The 24,303-nt window shown below is 27.9% G+C and overlaps 1 protein-coding gene across 3 annotated transcripts in view; it reads right to left on the bottom strand.

The window, feature by feature from the left end:
• Antp (Antennapedia) overlaps positions 1 to 24,303 on the bottom strand; it is a 252,502-nt gene that overhangs the window by 60,896 nt on the left and 167,303 nt on the right. Inside the window, exon 1 of one of the 3 annotated variants that reach the window (XM_065515053.1) lies at positions 17,444 to 17,706. The exons of 1 other annotated variant lie outside the window; for it this stretch is intronic. The gene's annotated coding sequence lies outside the window, so the exon portion shown is untranslated. Of the gene's footprint in view, positions 1 to 17,443; positions 17,707 to 24,303 lie in introns of those variants that run through there. One more of the 3 variants, XM_065515056.1, reaches the window with a different exon arrangement.

The following is a 24,303-nucleotide window of genomic DNA, read 5'->3' as shown; positions in this document are numbered from 1 at the left end:
CATAAATCTCTTAAAAATTTTGGTATTCCAATAAAATTTAACACAAATAAGTTGTATATATACAAAAGTCATTACAACAAATTTTGTAACGATCGGTCCATAATTAGTCATAGCTTACATATAAGACCCACTTCCGAAAATCATTTTAATGAATATAGATTTCTTAAAAATGTTGATATTCAAATAAAATTCAACACAAATAAGCTTCATATATATAGAAGACATGCCACCTAATTTTAAAAGAAAACTTCTCTTCTAGGTGTAGTATATCGTATGGTCGGGTTTGACTTTGACTTTCTTACTTGTTTTAACATTTTTTCAATTTATTTGTAATATGAAAGCTATGCAAATTTGCACATTATCTTTATTTCGGATATATTGGATAATTAAAATTAAATAAGGCTCTCAAATGGTAAAAAAAATAGTCCTGATGATTTAGTTTCATATCCAAAACCACTCGAGTGATAAATTCCCAAGAGTGCACTCTTGGGATTTTACTTATATTGTCAGTTAATGTATCCTAGCAAATATTTATTTTAAGGTTCTAGAACTTTTAGCTTGCCGTCTAAACGCCTGTCGTGTTAATTGTAATTCTTGCCTGACTATTTCTCTAAATCAACCTAAACCTAAAGTGTTTTAGTTGCTCTAAACAATATTGCTAACATGAGATTTATAATATTTTTTTTTGGTGTTTAGTTGAGGAGAAAAAAGCGAACTACAAAATTGTGGTAAAACCAAACAAAAAAAACACTAAGAATATTTAAAATTGCGTGTTATCATGCAATTTTTATGTAGTTTTTCCCATTTTTTTTCTTTCTTCATACAACATTCATGCCAATATTGGAAATCTAAAACAAACAGCTAAAAAAAATTACAAACGCCACATTTAGTATTTAAAATAAGGTTGCAATACCACTCGTAACTATATAAAATTGAAGGTGGTGCATTCAGGCTTTAGTAAAAAAATGGAAAATAAAAATCAAACATTTTAAATATAATTATAATGGCAAAAAACGAATAATTACATATTGGCTGAAACAGTTTTGCATTTATGCAGATGTATGTATGAGTTTGTGTTAAATAAAATTATGATTTATTATTTTAAATGGTCTCCTCTGTTTATTTATTTTTTTATATTTTGTATGCTATTTTGCAAAGCTTTAATTATATTTATTTACAGTTAATTTCACTGTTTTAAGCAACAAATCTGACATTTTTGCCAATTTTCACACATGCGAGTATTATATACATATGTACATACGTATCTATGTGTTATTTTTTAATATTTACTTTAAGGCTACAACTTCATATTCATATGTGTCATTTTTGTATACAAACTCCAGCTGTATGGGTGTTTGTCAAAATGGTTGTTGTTTGTATTTGTTGTTAAATAAAGGAAATTCCCCCCCCCACCAAAAAAAAAACGAGACAAAATACTCTGAATTTTTTAATGGTTTCGGTAGTTGCCACATTGGTTAAAGACTCCTTTTAACAAGTGGTGAACACAGTTGTTTCTTTGTTTGTTTATTTATTTTCTGGCTAAAGAACCCCATAAAAATAAAACTGAAATAAATAAACAAATCAACAAAGAAACTTGATAAATTTTTAAATAAATTTTAATAAAATTAAAAAGAAAGTAAAATTTTGCAAATGTTTAAGAAACCTGGTATTTTGGCTACTCATGGCAACATGCTGCTGCCTAAATTTATTTTATAACAAATAAAATTCTATAATAAAGGACGAGAAAAAAACCAATAGTAATAAAATAAATAAAGAACTCCAATTTTATCCAATGAAAGTAAAATTTACCAACATATATCACCAGGGTTTCAATTGAGGATCCGAAGAACAAAAGGTACTTTTTCGAATTTTTTAACAAATTTATTTTTTAAAATTTCAAAAAAGTACCTTTTGTTCTGCCGCTCCTCAATTGATAAAGATGTTGATAAAGAAAAATGTTTAGCAACATGTATATTTAAAATCAAAATGTTGTAAAGTTGGTATTTTTCCGATTTCACGTGGAAAAATATGTCAAAATCTATAATCAATGAAATTGCTGTGAAATTTATTCATTAATTTTCATTGAAGTTCCTAAAATGTACACACAAATTTAAATTGTACAAAAAGAATTTAAGTTTCTGTGGAAATTTGAAATATAACAATTAAAAATTTACAAAAAGAAAAATCTTTTTCTTCCTTCTTATCTTCTTGAGAAGGGTATACAAAAGTTTGTCATTCCGTTTGTAATTTCCACAATATAATTTTCCGACCCTATAAAGTATTTATATTCTGGATCCTTATAAATAGCGGAGTCGATTAAGCCATGTCCGAATGTCTATCCGTCTGTCTGTTGAAATGAATTTTCTGGAGACCCCAGATATCTTCGGGATCCAAATCTTCAATAATTCTGTCAGACATGATTTCGAGAAGTTTCCTATTTAAAATCTGCAAAATCGGTCACAAATGACTGAGATATGAGGAAAAAAACAGGACAACCTCGATTTTTGACCTATATCTGGATTACTAAATCATTAGTATAGATAATATGGATATCTAATGATAGATATTTCAAAGACCTTTGCAACAACGTATATAAGACCATAGTAAGTTGGACCTAGAATGGGTCAAAATCGGAAAAAATAAATAAATTTTGTTTATCAAAAAATATTTAAAATTTGTATTTTTAAGTATAATTTGGTGAAGGGTATATAAGATTCGGCACAGAATATAGCTCTCTTACTTGAAATTATTGTTTCTAAACAGTTTTTCACTACTTCGATCAGAGCTTTGGTTGGGAAAATAAATAACAAAAATGTATCATATTGTTTAATTGGAACGCCCAAAAATATTGTTTAAACTTTAAAGTGACTATCTATTGGAGAAAGAGCGCATCATATTGAAACGTTGTTATTGTACATGATATTTAATAACTAGATATAGCTACCATATAAGACATATTCCATATAATCAGTTAAACGCTCACAAATCGCTGATAATTATTCGGATTAGGACTATGACGGGTGCACCATGGTACATAAGAAATGAAAACATCCACAGGGACTTGGAAGTGCCACTAGTGAAGGATGAGTTTAAGAAAGTCCGCGATAAATATAAACTGAAACTGCAATCCAACCCAAATCCGCTTGCTCGGCTTCTCGCACAGAGCCAAACCAGATCAAGGCTTCGTAGAGGAGATCTACCACCCCGCTAAGATGAGGTCCATGCATCAAGCAATGCTCTCGTTAGAGATCAATTAGTTTTAATTTCAGTTACAAGATTTAAACATTTATTGTTAGGCCTAATGATATAGGCAGATTCAATAAATAAATAAAAAGTAAAAAAAAAAAATTATTCGTATCGTGGTATAATAAAACCCTGATAACCTTACAAAAACCTAACATTTTATTATGACCCAGCTAAAACATGTAAATGATTTGAAAAAACTCAGTAGCTTACTTTTCAATGACTTTTAAGACTACTACTTCTGCATTACTAGGAAGTAGTAGTCTTAAAATTAATTAAAATGATTTATTTTCTAGTCATTTGCATGAACAAATTCGTTTTTATTGATAACTGCTTCTGTGAGATATAATGAGTTATTTTAGTCATTACTTATGAAGTGTCTGGATTTAGCATTTTAACTCATTACTGAGTAATGAAAGTTTTCTTATTGTTTCCATGAACATCATTTAACTATTTTCCAGTCTTATTCTCCATAACTAATTAAATATTTGCAAATTTAAAGTAAATTTCAAGTCATCATTTTATGAATTGCCAAATGTCAATTAAAACAAGAACTTTAATTGCTTTTGACAGAGAATTTATAAATAAAATCAAGTTTTTGTCAGTCATTTACAGAACAGAGAGACCAAGACTTGTCAGTTGTGGGCACAATGAAAAATATATTCAAACTGAAACTAAGTTAAAAAAATAAATAAATTTTACTTTGAATTCGAGAAGGAAATTTAACTAATCAGTCTTTAGTGGTTTCGCTTGTTACCTCTAGAGTACACAGGTAACTCTAAAGAGTACAACCTTCCCCAGGGGCCTGATTTTGTAGCTATCAGACATCAACAATTATCATTATTGCCACAACCTTAGCCAATAACGATTTTTCATTACAACACAACAATATTTGTTAAAACGTCATTAAACTTTTGCGGCGCAGCACATAGAAACAAGAAAACATACAATATTAATAATAATAAAAAAAAAATTACTCAATACCTATTGTAGACAAGATGCATGACAAAATATTAAATAAAGTCTAGGGAAATTCCATAAACAAATGGTTATAAAGTACAATGAATATATTTTCAAAACAAAACTGTTTAAAATAAAGTTCTATTTCGCTTTAGAATAGAATAAAAGAAGAAAATAAAAATCTATAAAAACGTACTATAATAGCAAGTACTTCAACTTGTAAATTGTATGTAGATTTAAATATTCTACGAGTAGATATTTATGAACAACAAAACAACATTATCTCCAACGATGTGTGGAAGCTTTACAAAGTGTCTTGATTTTAATATTTTTTTTTTTTGCAAATCCAACCAAACCAACCATTTGCTTGTTGTTATTTGATAGTCAAAGTGATTCAGTTAGTCAAGTACTTTGACTACGAAGTTACTTTTACTCAGTCCCAGTCTCAAATTTAGTTTCTCGGAGATGCCTGCATAAACAGACAGATGGAAAGACAGACATATTAACATTAACACATACATAAAAATATTTACAAGTGTATGTAAGTATATCCATGAATGCGAATAACAAATAAACTGTATATAAAGAAACGAACAGATATAAAGACAGACATCCCAGCAGATCTGGCGACCATGCTACCGATTATACCTATAATTTAGGTTCAATAATAGTTATTTTAACAGGAGGAAGTCAATTAATTATAAAACTTTACACTGGATTGCAAAAGAACACTTAGTGGCTTTGCTATACATTACTAATGGTGAGTAAAATAACTACTAGTAGACACTAAAGTGACAATTGACTCCTTGGAGTATGATAAATAAGTATTTAGAAGAATACATAGCCACTATCAAAGCTGCTGGGGGATTCTATATAGACAGACAAATGTAAAAACTTTTAGACAAACATATGTAGACAATAAAACTGAATATTGTAAGCGCGTGTTGGAAGCGACATTTTGACTGACATTTTTCTGTTCTGTTGTAATTTTTTGTTCTTTCTTTTTTGCTCAAAATACAAATATCATTTACAATATGAAGTCGTATAGAAAAAATTTGCAAAAATAGAAAAACAAATTTTTGTTTATAGAAAATAAAAACAAATAAGGGAATATTCTTTCTCTTTGATAGTATATACGTACTTGAATTGTGTTGCATCAAAAACAAATAGATTTTCAGCTCTATTCCGAAATGCTGGTTAAAGTATTTTAAATTTTTTTAGCCACAACTGTAAAATTCGATCACTAAGGTCGAATCATTCGATTGGCAACAAATTCGGTTCGCTTTCTAAAATCTAAATGTTTTCGGAATGAAAGAAAGGTCACACATTTATTCTAAGTAGAAGTATTTCATTTTTTGAAACTCTTAACTTATATTCTCATCTTTTAATTATTTTGCTTTGAGAATTGTTTAAACAATAATCCGGTTTTCATTAACTCGTAATCGAAAATCAGCCTCATTCTATTTTTCGTCCAAAGAGGATACAAGAAAATCATATTTTGTTTATTATTTAAACTAAATTAACATTAAGAATTGTTAATGTAAGTGAATTTTGTCTAACTCAGAAGATATGAAGAAATATGATTTGGTGGCTGTGAAATAAATTCCGAATTCTATCTATATTCTATCTCACAATAATGTTATGATATTTCCAGGAGATCTTGGACAACTGCAGATTGCTGACGACGCTGAATTTCAGTCTCTTAAGAGCAGTTGATGCTCCTTTTAGAAAATATAATAGATTTTTAAAGTTTTCCATGTACTTTATTTCAAATTTCTTAAAACTTTTCGGAATTGGGCTGAATATTTAAAAGTCATGAGCATGTTTTCGTTTTAAATACAAGTTGAGTATGATTTCTTTAAACTAAAAAAAACTCTTGTTTGTTGACTTGATGCAAAAAAAAAAAGAAATAAACTTTTTGTTTCTATTCGTACAATTCATTCTAGTTTTTTTGTTTTTAGATGTAGATTTTATTGTAGTTTTTTGTGCATTTGTTAAGTAAATTTTTCTGCAACTTAGTAACTTTTTACTAACTGTTTGTTGTTTTACAAGTGACGTTTTAACAACAATACAACACACATTCAGAGTTAGAGACTCGGGCAGTCAAGTCATTCAGCCAGTCAGTCAGTCATTCACTTAAGTTAATGTTTGAATAATGTTTTTCTTTAAACATTTTTTTTTCGTTGCTTCAGATTCCAGACGTAAAAAGACTTAAATAGAAGCACAGAACTAAAACAATGTTGAAATACATATTTTTCAAATTGATTTTTATAGTTTGCCACAATAGCAAAAAAAATGTAGTAATAATTAAATTTATACACAGTTTTTTTTTTTTTTTTTGATTTGAATTACTAGTTAAAGTTAAAAATCTATAGCATGCTGTAGTTGTTGTCATAACAACTAGTTTTTTTTATCAATTTTAACACCATCAACATGTTTTTTAGTTGTTGAGTTCAGAACTACAGTTTAGATGATGCTGATGTTTGCTGTTGTCATTTTATTGTTTTGTTTAGTTTTCAATTGTTTTCGTTAGAAGTTTAATGAAAATAATAATGATAATAATAGCTACTAATAATAATAACAACTACAACAACAATAATAATACATAATAATAATAATAATTGAGCTGTCATTGTCACCTGTCAGTGTAATCTGTTGAAAAACATCTATCTTTTCATTCTTTGTACTAAATTGTGATTATCTAATATGTCTGTATGCATGTATTCATATAAGGAGTGAGATCGAAAAATTCTTAACACACGTTTTTCATTACATTTTTTAACCCAAGTATTATTTGAATTTTTTTTTGATCAAGTTACCTTTGAAAAACATGTCAGTTATTATGTGTAATGTCAATTATATTAATTTTTTTGTTAATCTGATTAAAATGAGTGACCAGAAAAAAGTGCGTACTGAAATTATTAAATATTTTCAACAAAACCCAACTTGGTCTTACAAAAAGTTGGCCAAGCATACAAAGGTCTGCCGTCAAACTGTTTCCAATGTTATTAAACAGTACCGGGAGAACTTGTCAGTTGATAGAAAACCTGGTTCAGGTAGAAGGAATGGTCCACATGATGTTTCTAAAGCCAAAAAAATAGAACGCATTTTCAAAAGAGCTCCCAACACATCCGGTAGGAAAGCAGCCCGGTTAGCTCAGTGCTCGGACTATTTGGTACGAAAAGTTAAAGCTAATGCAGGTTTAAAAACATACAAGGCTCAAAAAGTTCCTGACAGGAACGCTACTAAAAATTTAGAGGCCAAAAACAGAGCACGGAAATTGAAGTCAAGTTTTATAAAAAAATATTCTTGCTGCATAATGGATGACGAAACGTATGTTCTGGCAGATTTTTCGCAACTTCCAGGTCAAAAATTTTATGTTGCTGATGCTCGAGGGAATGTTGAAGAAAAGTTTAGGACCCAAAAGCAGACAAAATTTCCCAGAAAGTTCTTGGTATGGCAAGCAATATGCAGTTGCGGCAAAAGAAGCCACTCATTTGTTACAACGGGCTCTATAAATACCGAAATTTACATCAAGGAATGTTTACAAAAAAGGCTGCTTCCATTCATAAGACTTCATAATGTGTCCACTTATTTTTGGCCTGACTTGGCATCCTGTCACTATGGCAAACAAGCCCTTGAGTGGTACAAGAACAATAATGTGGTATTTGTACCAAGAGAGGCAAATCCTCCAAACTGCCCGGAGCTAAGGCCAGTGGAGAGATATTGGGCTCTTGTTAAAAGAGAATTGAAGAGTACAAAAAAGGTGTCCAAAAGTGTGGTAGATTTTAAACGGAGATGGACTACATGTTCGAGCAAAGTGACAGAAAGCACTATAAAAACGTTAATGGAAGGGTTTCCGAAAAAGGTTCAAAATTTCATCACTAGTGATTAAAACTATAAAAATAATTTTTTTTGTAAATTGTAATAATAATTTCAATCAAATAAAAAAAAAATTAAAGCTGTAAGTTTAGTGGTTTCTTTTTTATAAACATATATGTATGTTAAGAATTTTTCGATCTCACTCCTTATGTATTTTTGGTTGTGTTCGTGTATCTGTGTGAAAGTACTTGTTTTTTTGTATAAATTTCATTTAACATCATTTTATTGTCATAATGTTTATTATTATTATTATTTTTTTCTTATTTTACATGATGTGTTCATGTTTTTGTCATAAACAATAAGATATTTTTTGTGTGATAAATATGTTTTATAAAAAAAAAATTAAATAAGGAAATAATTTCATTCCAGCCCTGTTCTTATATAGTTCGACCGATTTGTAGTGTCTGAGAAGGTATTTGAGTTTTTGCCTTATTAAACAGAATTTTTTAAAAATTATATGTAAAAGAAAAAATGTTTGTATTTTCTTAATGTCTTATTCATAACTAAATTTCTACTTTATAAAAGGTTTATAAAACCAAATTCATATTTATTAACTTTTGATAAATTTAATATTTCATTATGAATAAGTGTGCATGTTTATTTTATAGGTTTACAGTTTATAATTTGATTTTATTTTTTAATTTCATCTAAATTATAGTACAATTTTTATCTTTCTTATAATTAATTATTAATTATAGGAGTTTGTTATTGATCGTTTGTATATAAATTATTATTTAGTAATTCACAACTAAAATTAACACTATTATAGTGACTGCAATCAATTATTACATATAGCCAAACGTTATAATTAATGGACACCACATTCTTATGTGATTTATATTAATAAGCAAGTAATTTTTCAACAAAAATTGGTATATTTCAAAAATACAAATTAGTTATACACTGGCAATGTTATGCGACATTTATTCTTAGCCTTTGTGGAGAAAAGTTTTACAAATCATGATTGAAACCCCTGCGGAAAATTTCTTCCAAACGTAGTAGTCCTGGGACTAGTTCATATGCTGTGGTTCCTATCCCAAATTAAGCTGGTGTAAATTAAAAAAAAAACAGGCTAACTATAAATTAAATTTTTGTCAAAGTCGTTTTTATTTTAACCCAGAAATGCCGACTGTACTACATGTAGTTCTTGTTTACAGGATACGTCACGTTTATCAAAATACCATTTTTTTTGTTCACATACTTAGTAGCATTATTTTTTGCTACTATTTTTGAGTTATTGAATTTTTAATTTGGGATATTTTCACAATGCCCATATTCATTCATTATGGACATATCTCGTTTGTACGGAAAGTAAAATTTTGTATTTACAAGTGAATAAATACTATATTTTTTTGGAATTTATATTTAGCTTGATTGTTATATGTATGAATGTTTCATTATTGCGTTTTAGTTTGTCTATATTGGACGACTTTTTTTTAATAAATTTTTAAAAACTCTAATTGCACTGTTTTTTATTTCTCATTTGCTTCCAAAATAATATAAAAGTAATTTTAAAATGATCATGCTCAAGCCTTCGGCATATCTGGGTTAAAATATAACTTTTATTATTTTCGTACAATAAGAAACATTTTAAAAAAGCTTTCAAAACTTTTTCCAACTCATACATTAAATAAAAAATAAATTTAAAAAAAATTTAAAAAAATTGATAAAAATTCAAAATAAAAAGCTTATTTTAAAATAATAAATCAACATTTTAAATTATATTTGAAATTTGTTTTATGATACGAAATTTAAACTAATAGTCAACATTATAAACTTAAAATCAACTTTAAGGCTTATGTAGTTAGGCTGAATATGTTTAAACTATTCGTCATGAAAGGGCCGTATCGAGTTTTCAATAGACAAATGCACGGACATAGCTACATCGGCTTAGAATCTGTGGGTAGGTTGTTCAAATTGAAATTATTGATATTTTGAATTTTATAAGAAACAGATATTTATTTCATTCTTTCTCTAGTGCATGATTTTCTTTAAACACGGATCACGAATTATACTCCATGTTGTTGTTTTGGTTTAGTTCTTGAAGTTCGTTGGTTTTGACATTTAAACTTGTCAATGTTTACAGTTTAATTGTGAAACAAAGTAATGAATTACAGTGGGGAAATTTAAAAAAAGTATAAATATTTCTAAACGGATGATCCAATTTTATTAATAAATTAATTTTATTACCAAAAAAAGCTATAGTTGATTTGGTGTTTTGAATTTGAATTTGGAGCTTTAGAATAATGGAGACGTGGCACAAGGAAACAAATTACCTAAGGTATGAACAAAATGATTGTACTAACTACATATATATTCAACTCTAATAGTTGAGTTCTATAAATAACTAGACAACTAGAGTTTCGTGTTCGGTGTTAATCGAAACTGCTGTTTTTCATGGCAAATAATCTTCGTTTTTCGGATTTTTCTTTTAAAACTAATTTCAGCGAACAAATTCAAAACTTAGAACTGAAAAACAAACTTTTTACTAAATATCATAAGGTAAAAATCAATAAAAAGCTGATCTAACAGTAGATAATAGGAATTTAGATCCTGATAATTCATCCACCAAATTCTTTTAATGTTAAACTAGCATTAATTAAATGTGAAAATTAGGATTTCCTGAAGATCGTATGACATACAGCTATACGATTTATAGTTCTAAAAGAAAAAATATTCATAATCAATGAACTTTATTTATTTAAAGTCAAATTGATGTAAAAATGTAATGGGATGGATTCCTTTGTAAACTTGTATTACATTAATTTAAGGAGTTTAAGGTGAATCAACATACTGGCTTTGGTATGACAGGCAAGGAACCCTATAATCCATATTTGGAAACATTTCAATAAATAATATTTTATTTACTTTACGAGATATCAATATTTATTGTTCCTATCAGGCCTGTCACAGAATTCCATTCTGATCGAAAGTGGAATTAATTTTTGTTTTAATATAAAAAACGCTGTCAAATTAAAATCTGAAATACAGAATTATGAAATATTTTTTGAATTAACAAAATACACGGAAATCTGAAGAACCTAAAACGAAATCGATCGGAATAAAATCTACAGAATTGAAACCATTCCAAACGAAATGTGTCACAGAACTGTACTCATATATTATCATAATGTTTAATAAACTAGCCGAAAACCGATCAGTTTTTATTTTTTTTAATATGCTGATTAAAAATTTGTCGATTTTTTTGGAAACTATTTGAAATTTGAAGAATTTACGGCATTATTTGTCTCTCAAAGTAACATTTTCAAACAATAACACCAGCAGATACATTGAATTCAAAGTGATTGTCACAGTATTGAAAATAAAATTATTTCGAAAATGTGAAATCATTTAACTCAACCAAATTTCCGTCGTTACCAACAAAAAATTTAATTTAATCTTTTGATATTTGTGTATAAAAATGACTAAACTACACTAAAAATTAGATTTGCGTTGCAAGTGTGAACCTTGGCTTTGATTGTGCAGCAAAAATTAACCTCGAAACAAGTTAAAACAAAAACAAAAGTCTTTTAATAAAACTGAAAACAACATATACATATATATTAAAAATATGTTCATTTTTATAAAAATTTATATAAAAATGCAAATAATACAATAAAAAAAATAAAAAATTATGTTCATGTGTGTGTAAAAATATGAGAGAAAAATGATTTATTGCCAGCAATGATGAGTGTAGTAGTTGCTGTGGCACAATGTACTCGTATGTGGCAGAGTTCTTGTGGCTGGAATGTACTAAAGAAGATGAGTTTGCTTGGTTCTTTAGGACTGACTGCCTCGCTGGCTGGCTGACTGGCTAGAGGGGACCTCTCTGGAATTAAGTAGTAGTTTGACATACTGGCATTAAAAGGATGATACATACATACACAGGCATGTTTGAGTATTTGTTTTTATTTTTATTATTTATTAAGCGTTTGAGTATTAAACTTGTTAAATTGTTTGGTTTTTTTTCTGTTTGCTAATTATTTTAAAATGCTTGTTTAAGTATGTATGTGTAAGACTGATGTTCCGACTGTATGTGTGGAAACTATCAATTATATTTTTCATATGGAAATTTATATTATTATTATCTTTTTTTGTTCTCTACACTCTACCCATTTGTCGTAGTATTTTTTATAAATAATAAATTATTTCTTTTTTGTTCAGCTGTTAATTGTGTGTACAACAGCAACAACGACGACTACTTGTTTGATTCTCTTGACCCATGTTAATGTGAAATTACAACAACAGAAAAAAATAATAAAAAATGCTCGTAAATGAACAGAAAAATAGTCATTCTCACATAAGCAAATGAAATGAATTATTGAAAAATACTACACGTTTTTATTTAGTTAAAGATTTGTAATTGCATACAATTATTAATTAATTTGTACATTAACTTAATGTTATAAACAGGGTTGATTATCAAAAAAGTACCACAAATGAGCTGTAAAGTACTAAATTATTTGTAAACTTAAATGTTTCTAAACCTTTATATCGTCATCTTAAATACAAACGGATGCAACTACACAAAAATTGATTGATTATGGTTATTTTTATCAAACTATATACTCTGTTATCAAAAATGACAACAGTATTAAAGACTGCAAAAAAATTGCCAAGAATACGTTACTATCATTGATTTTATAACTTTATTTGCATATCCTGTAAAAAAAAATAAAAGTGTAGTTACGTCCGCTTGCACGTAACGTGAAGATATAAATAGAAATATTATTATTCGACAAAAAGTCGAAAAGTGCTTAATTGAAAATCTCAGTTACATAAATATAAAAGAAATAAACATTTAGATAAATATATTTCTGCTGTTGAAGAACTTTAATTATAATAAAAAATACCAAATAGTTTTGGGGCGAAATTAAAAAGTACTAAAATATAGTACATATCAATATTCCATCACTATTTATGGATGATTTACCAAAGAGATCAGCCGAGACTGAGAGCGCACTAGAGAGACGAGATTAAAATCAATTTGTTTTCTAAGGCGTTTTTATAAGTTGTTGCTCATTTGGTTGTTGTAGTAGTTGTTGTTGTTGCTGGTCCATTTGATTATGGGTGTTTGGAAAAGATTTATGTTTGCAATTAAACGCTCTTATTAATTAAATTGCAATTATAATTACAATTTGATTAACTATCATGTTTATAATTAATTATGTTAATTTATGGTAGGTTTAAATTTTTATTTCTCAATGAATTGTAAAATATAATTAAATACATACTTGAATGTTCTCAAAGATTTTATTTAAAATGTATGTTTTCCAATAATTTTATTGTAAAGAAAATAATGAGCAAAATCAAAAATCTACTGATAATTTAAGAAATGGTTTAATTAAAATGTTGTTTGTTTCGGTTTTATTTTTGTAGCTTCATTTAAAGTTTTATTGATAATTTTCTTATTGTATTGTTGTTGCCTTAAATGTCATCGCTGATAATAATCTGAATACCCACAACAACATTTATTCGATTATGCAAATTTTTATATGTATATTGGTCAGCGATATTCATATACATATATACTATGAGTATTCATTTAAATTTAAAGAATCAAATAAAATCGCTTGAAATTATTTAAAATGGCACACACAAAATGTTTTATTCATTTATATGTACCTACATGTATTTATTAATTTCACACAATTTATTTAAAATTCATTCAAATAATCATACATTTGTTTGAATTTATTTACTTTTATTTAGTTCATTTTAAATCACATAATTAATTAGTTATTTAAAAATATGAATATTTTTAATAGAATTTTGTATAATCTACAGCTAAATAAGTTGTGTTTGCTATTCTTTTGAATAATATTCTGCTTGGTTTTGTTTCTCGATAATTAAAAGAAAGTAGAAGTACTGGTTAAAATTTTGCAAGACTTCTCACACAGACCCAAACACGATCAAGGCTTCGTAGAGCCGATCTAACACCACGCTAAGATGTGGCTCATATGTTCATCAATCTTCCCATCCGATAGCATTTAGTTTTAATTTTAGTTATAAGATTTTATTACTTATTGTAAGACAGATTCGATAAATAAACGTCATAAAAAATAAAAAATTGTAACATATGGCTAAATTTGACTTCCAGGATGTTGTCTGATAAGTACTGTATGCATCCCGGGTAGGGTTTTTATACCGGGAATTCCCGGGTCAAATTTCCCGGGAATTTTGCCAAATTATCTCTACCCGATTCCCGGGATTTTTAGTCGGGATTCCCGGGAATTAAAAAAATAAAGGTGAATAATCTTCAATGCCAAGATTGACCAAGATACCAGAACACACTAGTAGAACAAAGGCCCCTACTTTTTATGGCGGCACACCATTTAGTATTTTCAAGTATAGAATTGATTTTGGCCATTTTGGTAACAATTACTACGTTTATACGCACGGCTTATTCGCAAATAAAAATATTGTAATTAGAAAAATTTGCCGTATAAACAGTGAATTATTTTTTTATTTGCAAATAGCTAACTCATGAAAACAATTCCATATTTTTTAACGTTTTTAGTTTTTCTATCGTATTTTAAACATTTCATTGCGTTTTTGCATTAATTGAATTGTAAGACAAACAAAAATTTCTAATTTTTTCATTTTTGCATTTAAAAAATAAGAATTTTCCGTAACCAAAGTGACATATAAACAGAGAGTTAGTTAATTGCAAATAATTTTTATTTGCGAATAGGCTACGTATAAACGTAGTAAATGACAGCTTTATAATGAGTGTGTTTTGCAGATGTTGTATTATAAAAATTTACCTTTGAGATCAACATAAATTGTATCTCTTAACTATCCAGTTAAATGTATTGAATACATTCCTTTCACTAAAAGGCTTAAGAATTTTTTTCAATTCATTTTGAAAATGATTAAAAGCTAAATAAAACTGAATAATGAAAAAACATTTTAACTCAATTTGTAGTAAATTTGAATCAACAAAAATTTAATCATTCAAAGTTTGAAAAAATTTTGTTATTAAAAAATTATCAAAATTAATTCAATTTAAATGAAGCTTCTGAAGGAAGATAGAATTAGATATTGGGAATGGATTTATGAAATGAAAGGCTGACATTTTTTAATTACAGATTAAGATTTTAGTGTATTAAGCTCAAATTGAATTAATTAATACGAAGCTCTATATATAATGATTATAGCACTAAGTTTTTATATAAAAATTTGCTATAATATTCATAGTTTACAGTATTATTATATATTTCGGGAATAGCCGGGTACCCGGGAATGTAGAGAAAAATTTTACCGATTCCCGGGTATCAAAAAAGGTCGGGAAATTAAAAACCCTAATCCCGGGTAACAAAGCATTATTAGACGAGGCCTAACTTCTTACTTCGAACTAATACCGTAGTTAAAATCCGTAGTTAGCAGACCGTGAACCGTAGCATTTATCTCGTCGGATTGTACTCATTAACTAGTCATAGCCTATAAGTTGTAGTTTGCCGACGAGAGCTGAGAAATGTATCTCCTCGGATTGCATACATGGGCTGTATTTACGAATAATAGCTGACCGAGAGCCGAAGCATTTATCTCGTCGGATTATTCTCAGTAGCTAGTCCTAACTTATAGGGCCAACAAATTCATCTCATTTGATTGCATCCATTGCAGTTACTTTATAATAATAAGTCGTTAGCTGACCGAGAGCCGAAGCGTTTATATCGTCGAATCCTCTATTAGTAGCTTCGCCCATTAACAAACATATTCCAATGATCCAACACATCTCTGTGGTAAAGATTTTAAAGGAACCAGACCTTTGAGGAACCTGGATGGATGGAAACAAAAACTGCATCACAATTTGAATATTTCAATCGTAATTAATATTTATCTACGGACTTGTAAACCGTTCGAATGTTAACATATTCGGCTTTCACAACAAATCTGATTTCTTTGTGTGTTTTTCCTGCAACGATTGGGCCAGAACAAAAAATTGTGGCTGTAAGTTTTCAGATGAGATGACAAAATATCGCTTTTGATTGAAGTGCTATGTCAATAAACAGAATTGCTGCATTTGTCACGGTCGAGACAATATTACATCCAAAAAAAATCACTGTTTACAGTCAACGTTGAGAGCTATAGAGGCATGTTACTCACTTTTTCGCGTCTCAATTGGAAGGAATTCGTATTGCAGACAATAAAATTAATTTCTGTGGGGATATGTAAAGAGCAGATAAACCAAAAACGATCGCACTTGGAAAGGAATATTCGACACGTTATTGCGAAATACAGTCTGATATACTGCGAAGGATGCGTGAAATTTGTCGGCCAGATGCCCGAAATAATATTTAAACAGTAATGCAATCAAATGGTCTAATTAATAAATCTCAATTTAAAGATCTCCGCCTCTATAAAAAGTTATAGTTTTACTGACTAAGTTTTCTTCTGAGTTGATTAACTGAGGCGAATTCAGGGAGTATAGCTACTCATCAGCAGATTCAGAGAAGCTTAAACTCAATTTATCATTCAACTGATTTTTTAATATTCATTTTAGATGAGGACTAAGAAAGTTTTCAACGAAAATTTGGCTAATATTAATCTTGGGCTTCAAAATACCACACATATTTCGTATATAGAATAAAATTTCTGGGGAAGGATTTATGCGGATGTTAATAGTGAGCAAAAAGAATACAAATCGACTCCGAATCACTGTCCCGATTTAACTAACGATGTTCATGTGGTGTTTTTTTTAAAGTACACGTAAAATTTTTAATATTTTGAATTAAATTTCAATTCAATTATGAATTTTGTTATCGAGATAAAATCAAAAAAATAAGTTCCATATAAACAGAGCTACAGTAAATAATGCCACGGAATCAAATTAGACCCCGCAACCTCATTTTGTCAAAATAAGATTGTCTGCCATTTTTAAGTAAATTTCACTGTCATGTCAAAAAAGGTAGTTTCATAATGAGGATCTAAATTAAATATCGTAAGATGGCGCAAATCATATAAACATCTTAATGGCGGCTTTAATTCAAATCTGTATTTGTGAAATTATAATAATTGTCTTTTCGATTAAATCATTCTCATGGAAGACTTACTTTTATAAAAATTAAATATTTATATTTTAAACATGTAGAAATTTCTCTATTAAAACGTTTCTACATAAAGTTATAAAGCACTAAAAAAGGCAGGCAGCCAGCCTAAGTAAACAAGATCCTGAATTTAATTTTATACATTGAGCGAGCGAATGAGAAAAAAGAATCTACAACAAATAGGTATGAATAAATATGGGAAACCCAAATACGAAATTGAAATAAAGGACTGAATTTACATACTACGTATATAAAAAGAAAAAAACAAATAACCTAGAGTAGGACTATATTTACAGCGGAATACATACCTTTAGTTGGGATTTATTTGTGTTTTGTAGAAAAAAGTGTTGTTGTTTTTTGTTTGTTTTGGAGTTGACTTTTTAAGGTTGATAGAAAAAATAATGCAAAAGGGCTTAAAATTTGATATAATTCGTAGTTGTTTAGTTTTAACGGGTTGGTTTGCTTGGTTGTCGTTTTAAATATTTACAACAAATTTTACTTAAACGTAGATTTCTTTAAAATTAATATCACAATATAATTTTTTACACTTAATTTCTTTTATTATTATTTAATTTATTTTACAATTAATTATTTACACTTTTCTTTTAAACAATATAAAGGACGTGGTTGGTTGGTTGGTGGTAATTTTATTTTACACTCAGTTTTCTATTTGAAAAATTGATTTGATTATTCGAGACCAACGAAGAAATGTTGAAGGTTTCAGAATCTTTTTATAATTTTTAAAACAATACAAATATAAAATTCGATAAATTGTTAATAAATTGTGGTTGTTGTAGTAGCAGTTGTTGTTGAAAGTAGTATTACAGCAAAGAAAACGTAAGGAATTTGTTGTAGCAATAATAAACTTAGAGTTGTTGGAGGTTGTGGCGACGTTGTTAGTTTTGTTAGAATAATTATTGGAGTAATAACAATAATAATGATGATAATAAAGCGTTTTTATAATAATGATAAAATGCAAACGTAAATAATTTCGACAATATCTTAAGGATTTTCGTTTTTTACCCATAAACATGGAGAATTTTGTAAATGTCAGAAATAAATTAGTTTTTTCAAACAGCAAACACAACATTTAATTACGTTGATCAAATTTGTTTTGATGATTAGGATGTGATGAAAAACAAACACATAAAATGTCTAGAAACAAAAGTTTATCAGTGACTTTTGGCTGCTGCTTTTACAAACGATGATAATAATGAGCTTTTAGCTGCTGCTGCGCACAGATTTTGGCAACATTGTGGTGGCCTTCTTAAACAAGCATCAAGTGTTGGTGACATTTTTCAGTTCTTTTTTCTATTTTCATACACTTTTTTATTGTTTTTTTTTTTATTAAATTTAATACTATTCAATACAATTCCATTTATCTGCTACAGACTGCAAGCAATTCTTGTTTTTTTGTATTTTGATTTCAATTTCTTTATAAAAACACACAATTATTTTGGAGGGTTTAAAAGCTAAAAAGTTCAAGGTTAAAAATGATAAGAATTGAAATCATTTTAATGTTATTGTTGTTGTTTGTTCTATCATTTGTGTTTTTTTTTTAAATAAATGTTTAGAATTTTTATTTTCATTTAAAATACTTTGATGACAATATCATTTTTATATAAAATCACACATTTCTATATAATTTTTTTAAAATTTTTTTGTTAAATAAATTTATGTTGGAATTTTTATATTGTGTTTAAGCAGTCACGCAAAATAAATACATATTTTTCACATATTTTCTTTCCATGGCATTTAAAAGAAATTCTAAAAACACACATTTATAAATAATATTCTCATTTTGTATATAAATACAATAGATTTTTATATAAATTTCTTTTTTATTTCACAGATTTTTACGTTTTATTTTCAAAAAGCAGAAAATATTTCTCGCTTTAACGTTTCTACTTTTTGAAATGGCGTGTGTTGGATTTTGTTGGATTTTTCGTAAAGCGCGCCCGTTGTGTTTTTACGATGAAAATACGTCTATTTTGCACGTTCATTCAAAAACAACTAAACAAACGCGCTAACAGTGAATTCACAATGAGCTACAATTTTGTAAACATTCCAATAAATCTATTTCGCATGTTGCCAACCAACCAAACGTTAACTCCAGCAACATTGTTTAAGTGTGTGTTTGTTGCATAAACACATAAAAATGATGAATTGCTTAAGGAAATACAAATAAAATAAAACAAAACACACTCACAAACATAAACACTCTCTTAAACAAAACACAACAACAACTACCTACTGTGTTTACTCAATTCTAGTTGGAAGTTTATTCATTCAATGAGCAACATATCTCTGAAACATTTTTTAAACAAATGTTGCCATAGCAAACTGGAATGAAAAATGTTGCTCTGGAAGCTAAAAAGTATCTCATCATTTTGTTTTTAAATCTTTTGAATACATTTTCTGTTGTTTTGTTGATTTTTATTTTGGATTGTTTTTATTTTTGTTGGTATTTTGTGCGTGTATTTCTTTCAGTTTTCAACTTTAAGGAAACAACAAAAACACTCTGCCACATATTAAATGATAATAACAATAACAACAAATACAATAATGAGATGAGGAGAAAAAAGAATACGTTTGTAGCACGTGCACTGATTCTTTTGCATTATTGTGTTTCCAAATACACGCTGACTTTTTTTCTTAGGTTTTTTTTCATTACTTCTCTTTCTCTCCAGATTTGGTTGGCAATAATAATGAGTTTATTTCTTTGTTGGCCCCTGTGACACTTTCGCTTTTATATGGTTTTGTTGAAAACTCACAATTTATGGTCTTATAATTGTTGCGAAAGGATAATTTGAAGAGCTAAAGGAAAAATATAACTGTTTTTTATGAGTTTTAATAGGAGATTAAATCAGTACTGTTTTTGGTTGTTTAAAGATTTCAATGTCATCAGATAAATTTAGGGAAATTATTAAATAAAAAAGGATTGAAAGAAGCATTTGTTTGTCGTAATAAAACTTTTGTAAACACAAACAAAAAATAATATTTTAAAACATTTAAATTTTCTATTTTCACATAAAAAAAAATATTTTTTGCTTCAATTTGTTATTATAATTCCGAATCTACAGAGCCGATTGAAACTCAATATATATGTGAAAATTTGTACATAGCATGGGGAAAATGTTTTCAACATTCAATCAATCGAAAGAAGAACATTAACTACTCAATTTTATGTATATCAAACAAAAAAGTTAAATTTTATAAAAATGAGCGAATTCACTTAATTGTCAATAAATTCTAAAATATTCCATCGATTTTTATGGTCGATATCTCATTTTGTTCCTATTTTATATGGCTTTGCGATAAATTAACAAATCTAAACAATTTCTGCCGTTTTCGATTTTTCATGATTTTTTTAAAACAAAAAAATTGGATATTTTTATATAAAAAATATATTTTTTGCTTCAATTTGTTATTATAACTCCGAAACTACTGAGCCGATTAAAACGCAATATATATGTGAAAATTTGTACATATCATGGGGAAAATGTGTTCAACATTCAATCAATCAATCAATCGAAAGAAGAACATTAACTACTCAATTTTAAGTAAATCAAACAAGAAAGTTAAATTTTCTGAAAATAAGCGAATTCACTTAATTGTGAATAAATTCTAAAATAATCCATCGATTTTTATGGTCGATATCTCATTTTATTCCTAATACATATGGCTTTGAGATAAAGTAACAAATCTAAACAATTTCTGCTGTTTCGATTTTTCATGATTTTTTTAAATCAAAAATATTGGATATTTTTACATGCTCCGATTGAAACGCAATATATATGTGAAAATTTGTACATAGCATGGGGCAAATGTTTTCAAAATTCAATCATGCAAAAGAAGAACATTAACTACTTAATTTTATGTAATCAAACAAAAATAGAAACATCAAATTTGTGTAGTGGTTTAAAAAGCCTGTAAATTTTTTTGGATTTTGATGTCCTGTGTTATTTGTAGTATTGTTCAGTTTTATTAAAACAATTTCAGAATATTATTACTCAAAAAGAAATCTATAGGATGTAACTACACTTTTATTTTTTACAGGAGAAGCAAAAAACGTTATAAAATCAAAGTATTCTTGGCAATTTTTTGCGTTTGAATTTCTTTAATAAAGTTGTCACTTTCGATGGCAAATTTTGCATGATCAAAAAATCGATTTTGAGTTTTTGTGTAGTTATGTCCGTTTGCTTTTAAGGTGATATATTGTTTTATGAGATTACTGCCTTGACTTTTATTCAATATTTTCTCTGAGATTATTTCTTTAAATTTCTATACACTTAGAGTCTTTAAAACTATACAATAGCTCACTTAATATTTAATTTAATTAAATTATCAAACTAAATAGTTTTGTGTACAAAAATCTTTTTTTTTTTTAAATACAGTCAGAAAACATTAAAAAAAAATAAAATTTATTGCTTCACGCAATTAACACATTACGGATCAACACACTCTTAGAAGAGATTCATGGTAAAATATCACAAAATTATGAATATTTAAATGTATGTACTTGAAAAAAAAAAAACAAACAACAGAAACAGGAGGTAGTTTTCCATATCATTCAGTCACTCAGCCATTCATTCATTTATTAATGCATAAATAGAGTTGTTTCATTTTGGAAATGCTTGACAAAAATGCGCGTAAATTAAAATTACAATAAAACGGAATCTAAGGGCTCTTAGAGGGTATAAAGTTAGAGGCAAAAGTTGAATACAATTGAAATTTGTTTCAATGTAGAAAAAAGAGCTGCAGCAGCCCAACTTTAACAGTGTATGCTGTGCTAAGCTATGCTCTCCTATGTACTTGCTGCTGCTATGTGACATTCGACAACCACTTTTCTATGCTTTTCACTTTCAATTCATGTGGAAGTTTGGGTTGAGTGTGTGCTTGATTATTTGAGCGAGTGATTTTTTAGGCGAGTTTTACAATTTTGTGATTCTTAATTTATAACAACATTTCTGTTTCTAAAAAAAACAAATTTTAGAGATTTTTTACATTATAGTAAAAGATTTTGTTGCTTTTTTTCTGTTTCCCCGTCTGCCATACCTTTTAGAGTTCAGAGATTGGTGTGGCTGGCAGGCAGGCATGGTTGGTTCCTTGGTTTGGTTTGTTTTTTAGTTTTATTTTTTTTTTTTTTTCAAAATTAACAATAAAAACAACAACAAAAAAGCCATAAATCTTAAAAATGCTGTGCGTACACGTTTTTAATTCATTAGTAGTTTTTTGTTGTTGTTGTTGCCGCCGTTCCACTATGCTTGTTCATTGTTGTTGTTGTTATTGTTTCTCTTTCTAGTAATGAATTTATTTATTTTTATTCAATTTTTTGTTTGTTTGTTAATAACGACATAGTTTTTTTTTTTAAGTTTTAGTTTTTTCCTCATAGTTTCTATATGTGAATTTCAGTTTCTTTTGGTTGAGTGCTTTTTTCGGTATCTACTTACAACAACTACAGAAAAAAAAATTCACAAAAAAAAAACAGATTCAAGTTTAAATTTCATTCATAATTATGTATGTACTACTTACATACATACATTTTTATGGATAGAAGTAGCAGGCCACAAAAAAGGGTTTGTATAACTGCCTGAACTTAATTTCATGACATATAAAATAACATTTATGTAGTAGTCGTAAATTGTTTTAAAGTAGAACTAAATTTTCAGGCATCTGTGTGTTTTATTCAAAAACTGCTTTCGAAATTTAATTTCTTTTTCTTGAATAGGGGAGAATCTTTTTTTTGCTTTTATGGAAATTATGGCTTCAGATAAGTAAAATTAAACAAGTCATTATGGACACTGCATAATTCCACACAAAAACGTGCAAACTTATTTATTGTTTCTCCTGTTTTTTTTCTTTTGGAAATTTATGCATGAAGCATGAATATTTTTAACCTGTTAATATGAGTGATATGAATATATTTTGTTTGTCATTATTGAAAGTATTTTTAAAGAACAAATATGTGAACAAATCATTTAAGATTTTTAAGCAATAAATTTACAACATGTAATTTCATTTAGTAATTACTTATAAATATGCCTCAGGACGTTTTTAATCAAAAATATTTATATGGAATTTTAAAATATCGCTGATTTGCGACAAACAGCAGACACTTATACAATAGCTCATTGTTTTCATTGGAGCCAAGTTCATACCACAACTGATTATAAGTAAGTCATTACTTCGATATCACTAAAACTAGTTACAAGTAACTACTTTTAGATCATTAGTAATGAAAACAAAATGTACTTAAGCAAATGTCTAATAAATATAAAATTATATAACAGATTATAATTAAGTCATTATTCCACTGCATCTAAGTAATGCAGATGGTATGTAGTAGTCACTGAAAAGTACTGAATGACAGTAATTGCAAGTCATTACCCGTATTTTTGTTTGTCATTATATATACCCTTCGTGAGAAGGGTATATATAAGTTTGTCATTCCATTTGTAATTTCCAAAATATAATTTTTCGACCCTATAAAGTATATATATTCTGGATCCTTATAGATAGCGGAGTCGATTAAGCCATGTCTGTCTATCTGTCTGTTGAAATCAATTTTCTGAAGACCCCAGATATCTTCGGGATCCAAATCTTCAATAATTCAGTCAGACATGCTTTCGAGAAGTTTCCAATTTAAAATCAGCAAAATCGGTTTATAAATGGCTGAGATATGAGGAAAAAACCAGGACAACCTCGATTTTTGACCTATTTCAGACCTATATCGGGATTACTAAATCATTAATATAGACAATATGGATATCTAATGATAGATTTTTCAAAGACCTGTTCAATGACGTATATAAGACCATAGTAAGTTGGAACTACAATGGGTAAAAATATTTTTTAACGAGAATTTTTTTCACCAAAAAAAAATCAAAAACAAAAAAAAAAATTTTAAGTTCATTCTTTTTTGATGTTAATTTGTTACGAATTAGCTAAATTTTGAATTAATTCTTTTCACAAAAAAAATTATTGAATAAAGTTTTGAATTAATTCAAACGAATTAGGCAGAAATGAATTTCAATTCATTTCCAATTCAAATGAATCTGTAAAATTAATTACAATTCGTTTTCAATTCAAATGAATTTATAAAAATGAATTGCAACTCATATCCAATTCGTTTGAATTGAATTGATTTTGAAGTCATTCAAATGAA

The sequence above is a fragment of the Calliphora vicina genome, chromosome 1, assembly GCF_958450345.1.
Source record: "Calliphora vicina chromosome 1, idCalVici1.1, whole genome shotgun sequence".
Lineage (NCBI taxonomy): Eukaryota > Metazoa > Arthropoda > Insecta > Diptera > Calliphoridae > Calliphora > Calliphora vicina.
Note: the sequence above shows the minus strand (reverse complement) of the source record. Positions and strands in the feature narration are given on the sequence as shown.